At 40.8% G+C, this 7,125-nt stretch overlaps 1 protein-coding gene across 5 annotated transcripts in view; it reads left to right on the top strand.

The window, feature by feature from the left end:
- The first annotated feature begins 31 nt into the window (after window positions 1-31).
- EIF4E (eukaryotic translation initiation factor 4E) overlaps window positions 32-7,125 on the top strand; it is a 30,731-nt gene continuing 23,637 nt past the window's right edge. For 2 of the 5 annotated variants that reach the window (XM_085547097.1, XM_085547096.1), the window contains exons 1-3: window positions 32-248; window positions 3,118-3,153; window positions 3,256-3,365. The gene's annotated coding sequence lies outside the window, so the exon portion shown is untranslated. The remainder of the gene's footprint in view (window positions 249-3,117; window positions 3,154-3,255; window positions 3,366-7,125) is intronic. The other 3 variants (XM_085547092.1, XM_085547094.1, XM_085547093.1) reach the window with 3 other exon arrangements.

The raw sequence follows: 7,125 nt of genomic DNA, 5'->3' as shown, positions 1-7,125 counted from the left end.
TGCCCTTCGCTATCGACCGCCGCGCAAACTCAGAGCGGCGGCTGCCGGCGGCGGGACCTGCGAGGGGAGGAAGGTAACGGCGGCGGCGGGCGGCGGTTAGAGACGGGGCGGTAGCGGGGCTGCCCGGGGGCTCCTGAAACGAGCTCTGAGACAACTGGGAGAGAGCTGTGCATGGGGGCTTTGCCTCGAGCGGCGATCGTGTGGGACCAGCGTCGTTCTGCGGAGCGGCCTGGCACGTTGGTGGCGGGGTGAGTGTGGAGCCGCGCTCTCGGCTGTTCACCTGACGGCTGCAGCCCTGCGGCTGCTGATGGAGCGACCTGTAAGGAGCGTTTAGGATGAGGGACCCGGAGGTGTACGCTGCACTGGGTGTTTTGTCTCATCAGATTTGAAACTAGTGCTGGAGTAAATGCATGTTTCTAACTGCACTACTTGTGTGGTTTTAATCAATGCAGCTGTATTATAAATTTGATTCTTAGGTCATGCCTTCTTACACAAAGAATTACGGCACTTGATAATTGTTGGTAGGACTTTGTAGCTTACAATAATCCTATTTGCAGCTCATTTGGAAGGAAAAGCTGTCACATTCAATAAGGCAGTAACTAACATTAGAAAAGCAGTGTGCAGTCAGTACCACTGTCACAGGAGGCTGCTGCTTTTCTCATCGCCTTCTTTGTTTCTTTGTACACCTTAGCTGCCACTTTGTGCAATGTGAAGAACCCTAAGGAGCTGTAGGCATCACTTAACTGGTTATACAAGGTTTACAAGTACTGTGTGCCACCGGTGTGGTATAAAAAACCTGGAGTGCAACAAGTGGTTGTTGTAATCCAGTATACTCTGCTCACTGGATGTCATCTGCTTCTTGATGAGATCTCAGTTTAATCATCTTGATTAATTTTGGATACTTTACGAAATTTTTTGAGTATTTAAATCGCATTTAATTTCATGGCTGAGTGTAACCTGGGCATGAATTGTCAGTAATCTTGATGGTACAATGTTGCTGTAGGTTTGGGCTAATTTTGTAGCAGCTGACAGTTGTAAGCTGGGGGGAACAAGAGATCTTTTGTAACAAGTAGATAAGGCTCCTTCTGATCCTTAATTTTGCTTATTTACTGCTTTTCTGAAGTGCCAAATAAAAGCGTTCTGTTTGACTGCTTACTTTGAGGAGCCAATGATGTGTGCATTAACAAAGTGGTTTTTAAATGCATGTAACTAGAAAAGCAGTAAACTCCCCAGTTGAGGAACTGATGAAGTTGCTTATTTGTCCTCTTTTGTGTTTGGAAAGGACTCTGTATTTGCACATCAACCTGGAGCAGCAAACTCTGAAAGATTTGACCCAAGATTTTTTCATTGTGATGTCATTTACCTTTTAAACAGCCCTATGTTATTATCCCCATACAAAAATTAGTTGGTATTTCAATGCTTTTGTTTTCCCTATTTGACTTTGACTTCTCTTATTTGATAAGTGAACTGATCGGTGCCTCTTGGAGGAACATCTGCTGCCAATTCCCATTATGTGTTGGTACGCTCTTTCTCAGCAGGGAAGTTCATTGATCTTTGCTGTGACTTTACTTGAGTAGTGCTCTTTTTTTCTCTGCCAGGCTTTTCTTGTCTCTTTCTAGCTGTTGTCCCCCTGTGTCACAGACAAACACACACAAGAGGGGAATATGAGTCAGAAACTTTACAGACTTCTCATGATCCTCAGTTTATGACAGTGCTGCATTCCTGCCATCCACAGAGCTCCTCCAGAAGGGATTGAGTGAGTGAGGGTAGCAGACAAGGGCAGGAGAGGTCAGTGATGTCTCATGGGTCAGGTAGTGGACACAAAAAAGCAAGCACAGCTGGCAACTGAGACAGCTGCTACTTAGGAAGAAAATGGCCATTGAATTTGACATTGCTTAATTAAGGGAGTGCTTTAGCTCGCTTTGCTTCTATATGTTGCAGTAGAGGAGATTGGATAATTGCACTTTGCAACTGAAGCTCTTGGGTATGGTAGCTGTCTTCTGTTCAGGCTCATTGAAGACCCACTTAAATGATTTTGCTGAGTGATAGCTGAAAAAATAGCACCCGAGCACTAGCCCACATGCAAATACCAACGATGGCTTGGCCAGATGGTACAGGAATTTACTGGGATTCCTGTAACAAGTGCAACAGTTACATTGGTTGCGCGCATCTGTATGTGCGTGTAAGAATGCAAAATAGCAAAGCCATCACAAGTGCTTAGGAAAACAAACATGATAATCACCACACAAAAAAACACTTGTGTAGCATGATCTTAAACACAAGTGAAAAATAGACTTTGTAGGAAACAGTATCCAGAGAGAAAGATAAACCCCTGGTCAAAGCAAATAGTCTTAGCCTAGATAGATTTAAATAAATGCATACAATTTAAAAATTATAATCATTCCTTGTGTATCAACAGATTTATGTTAAAGAAATGTCTGTCCACCTTTCCTCTTTAAAGAAAAATGATGCATGATTTCAAAGTCTGCCTAATTCCGGAGGCCTAAAGGCCAAAAAAGGCTACAATATATTGTAAGCCCCTGACTTAGTCTTGTTCCTCACTAGTGGTACTGCAAGCCTGATTACTGAAAAGCCTATTATGGCTGCAATTCAGAATGGAGCAGGTTATTTTGAAGTCAGATCTAAGAGTGCCTTCTCATAGCAGAGGTGGAAGATTCTGCATGTCCTTCAGTTTTGTTTTAATTAAGTAGTGCTAACTCTTGAAATATTGCTACAGTGGATCAAAATTTCTGCTGCGATTTAGAAATGGTTCTCCTGATTCAAGAACGTTCTTCTGGTATCCTGTAATCTTAGCATTTTTCAGTATATGCATATGAAAATGTTTGTTCCTAATGGGACGAGAACAGAGGACAACAAGCTACATCTTTTTAAACAAAGTGATATTTCATTGAAAACATTCTCATTTAACCAACAAGTTACAAGGAAGTCCACCACGTATGATATTTGCAAGAATCTGTGGATGTTTTTTGAGACAATAAAAGCTTTCATTTTTTAAATTATAGGAATATATGAAAAGCCATGATGGTCCAATTAATTCAGTGGGAATGTTATACTGACTTGTATTTCACCAAAGTTAAAAATTCTCTCTATTTCTAGGTTGCAAAATCAAACGAAGATTATGAGATCAGTGATGTGAGTGATCTGCTACATTTCCTTTCAAACCTGAGATCCGGGTGTGCAGCTCAATTAGACCTCATACTTGCGTGCCTCTGACTTTGGTGCTGTACTTTGCAGGATGAAACAGACGTTCCGAACAGCTACTGAAAATTGACAGAGCTCTGAAGTGTGCGAGGATTACTGAAGAAGCATTTAACATTTAACTTTCCCCACTGTAACACCCAGAGGTATGGCTTTGTGGATGTATACGTAATGCCTCTGACTTCTATCTTGATTTTTCTTTTAGTTTGAAGATGATGTCACTACACAAGGTAGCCACACCACGTGCAAGGACCTTGCTTACATATGTCAATGATTTAAAGGAAAGATGTTACTGTTACTGTAACTCATAATCCTCTCATCGCTGTTATAAGTTGCTGGATAACTTCTGATGTCATCTTTGTAGGCTTTGGGCCTCTAACTAAAGAAATCAAAGAAAAACATGTAACAAATAACATTGCATTCCTCTTTGACTGGAAGTAAGGTAGGTTGTACTATATTTGTCTGTCTTATTAAAAACCATTGGGAAACATACCTGTCTTGTCAGGGACTTTATACAATTACCGCTGCATTGCATAGGAAAATGAGAATGCAGCCAATTACTACATGGCATTCAGTATTGTTTGATTATTAGCATGCATTCATGCTTCTTTTCACTAAAATGACATTTAAAGCTATGAAACATAGTTCTATACGCTTGGTTCATTAAGAATGAAAATGCAAAGTTAAACACAAAAGAAGCGGAAGAGAAAATGATCAGTGAGGAAGAGGATTCTGGATGGATTATCTATGTTAAGAGGCTCAAAGGCAGGATTAAAACAGAGGCAGTCAAAGCATGTGCGTGGTTGCCAAACAAGTAAAATGGAATATCGGATCCATCTGGCAGCACATTAGGCAAATAAATAGAGAGGCTCATTAATTACTGTATTCACATTAAACAGTCTGTAAACAATTACTAGAAACCAAATATTATAAAATAGATAAAATCAAAGAGCGTGTCACAGGGCAAAGAAATAATGCTCCTGAATGTATTGGCATATCTTCTGAGTGTACAGGTTAGAGACTGTGCTCTTCTGACCCCTGAGCATGATTTAACTTTCTACTGAAAATAGAGAATTCTTTTCTTACTTGACTTCTGTGTTGTCACTGAGAAGACACATCCGAGTTATTTTCTTGTGAGTCTTTTTCAGCATTTATTTTTTATAATGGTACTATAAAAGGTTAAGAACTTCAATATGGTTTTGCTGTGTTTTTATTTAGAGTCGCCAGGTGGCAGATAACACATTACTTCATTAAACCTTGTCCTTATTAAATACAAAATCATAACACTTATGTAAATTGAATGGCAGAGAGAATACAGCAGAAACTTACTATTCCTAGATGTTTTGGTGATAACCAATGACACTTCAGTGATCTACAAACAAATATAGCGTAAGGCAGCTTTACTGCATCTCCCAGTACTAAAGAAAAGCAATAAAACAGAATACCATAGACCACCCTTCCAGCTTGGCCTCTCTTTGGGATTGTGTTATGGTTGGTTTTGTCAGAGATATATACTTCTTATTAAAACTTTCACATATATGTCACCCATCTTGAGTCCTATTAAGAAAATCCTGAAGTCCTAAAGCTAAGTTAGTTGCCTGAATACCGTGAGCTCTTCCTGGTATGCTGTGCCAGCAGAGAAGTATCTGTAACTACATCACTGCCCCCATAGGACTTAGAGAGGCAGGGAATTATCTTTGATGGAGCAACAGGAAGTTCTTCTCCCCTTGAAAACAGTTTGGTTTTGGAAAAGCAGCTCTTTCAATCAATCCAATTAACAAATTTATTATTAGAAATCAAACAGTATGTGCAGAGACCTACATCCAGCTCCAAGAGACAGACTGTGGAAGAGCACAAATAATTGCTGACATGTTCTGACCAGATATTGGATCAGTTTTACTAATAACAAAATGCTAAGGAAGATCAAGTTGTTCAGCAAGGACAAAAGGTACTACAGGAACAGGAGACTTCATTGCTTGTACAAAGATGGTACAATGTTATGTCTAGACAATACAAAGAGAACGACTTTTTAGACATTTTCACTGTCTCTTTCATGCAACAGTGAGTTAGAAAGCCCATGTGCAGATAGACAGTTTTGACTTCTTGCGTAGCAATGAGGATCTGGCTTGAAATCTCATATTTGGAGCCATTCTGTGGCAGTGACCTTACCTTACTTTGATGCCACATCATTACAGGATCACCACCAGCAAAAAAATACGCCACAAAATTTATCCTGAGGTTTGAAAAGAGGATCTATATGTGTTGTATTAGGCGTATTACATTTTTGTATTATATGAGAATGGCACAGTTTGTTAAAAAGTAACTAAAAAGTGCAGCTACAGTGAGAATTAACGAGAATTAAGGAAGCTATTTTAAAATGCACTTAAGAAAAAAGCTTAGTACGTGTTTGGACTATTAAGGAAGGTTTGAGAATCATAGAATTACCCAGGTTGGAAAAGACATTGAAGATCATCAAGTCCAACCACAGCCTAACCAGATCCCTAACTCTAACAACCCTCTGCTAAATCATATCCCTGAGCACCACATCCAAACAGCTCACAACCAGGGATGGCGATTCAACCAACTCCCTGGGGAGCCTATTCCAGTACCTAACTACCCTTTCTGTAAAGAAGTTCTTCCTAATATCCAACCTAAAATTGCCCTGGTGCAACTTGAGGCCATTTCCCCTCATCCTGTCACTTGTCACCAGTGAGAAGAGACCTGCCCCACTCTTACTGTGAGAACCTTTCAGGTACTGGAAGAGAGCAATAAGGTCTCCCCTCAGCCTCCTTTTCCCCAGACTAAACAGCCCCATCTTCCTTAGCCTCTCTTTGTAGGGTTGATTCTTCAACAGCAGGCTAAGGAAGGGTACTAGAAACAAGAAGACATCTTTAGAAAAGATGTAAAAATACTTCAAGGGAAAAAGTAGTAGGAAGAAGTGTAGATTCCTGCTGATAAAGTGTAAGGAAACAGATTGGCTCCTTCAAAAAGGAATCAAAGCTACTAATAAATCTTTCTTCAAACCTTAGGAATGGGACACCTTCCAGCCCGGTAGTATCACTGATAACCAGAGAACTGCACAAACTATCTGAGTCAATTTTCACAGTGAAGGAAAGGGGAAACCCTTGTGGGAGATTCACCAGTAGATATCCAGTGGAAACTGCTAAAACTGATAGCGTGAGCAGTAAGAAACAATTAGGAACAGATGGAAGTTACCAGCAGTGTCTGCAGGATTGCAGACTTGATGCCAAGTTGTAAAAAGGGCTGCTGGGAAGACAGGGAGCCTGACAGGCTGGGCCAGGAATTCTGCTCAATCTCCAGAACCAATAGACAGCTGGATAAATATTAATTACTTTGCAGAGACAACATGATTTTTGTAGAGGGAATTCTCTCCTATCTACTGAATTCCTAGAAGAGTCAACCTGCATGTTGTAAGGAGTGACTTGTGTGGCCTAGTTGCATTTATCTGCTTGCAGAAGATAAGGGAATACAAGCCTAGCTGAGGTATCTGGAAGATTTATTTCCAATTTCACATTGCTTAACAGCTAAACAGCTGCTTGTCTCACCTCTTCCCAACACGTTCCTGAAATATCTGGTTCTCTTAAGACTCTGTGCTGAGTGCGGTGCAGCTCAGTCCCTCTGTCACCTTCCTGGCTTACCCTTCCCTCAAGACTGTAACATCGTACTTCCTTTCTTTTATGAGCAATATTGGCCTGGCTCTGCAAAGTGATTTCAAGGGGAAGAGCTTTAAAAGGTAGATTTCTAGGGGGCTGGAAAGCATTCTAATCACTGTGATTGCAAACAGCAGTCCTCCTAAGTCTCCCTGACAAAAGGGATGCTACGTGAATGTGCATGAATGAACCTACGCTGGAAGCCAGAAAATCCCCTGCTTGCTAACAAATAGCA

Source organism: Coturnix japonica, chromosome 4 (genome assembly GCF_054131305.1).
Source record: "Coturnix japonica strain WE chromosome 4, WE-NBRP24, whole genome shotgun sequence".
In the NCBI taxonomy this organism is placed as follows: Eukaryota; Metazoa; Chordata; class Aves; order Galliformes; family Phasianidae; genus Coturnix; species Coturnix japonica.
Note: the sequence above shows the minus strand (reverse complement) of the source record. Positions and strands in the feature narration are given on the sequence as shown.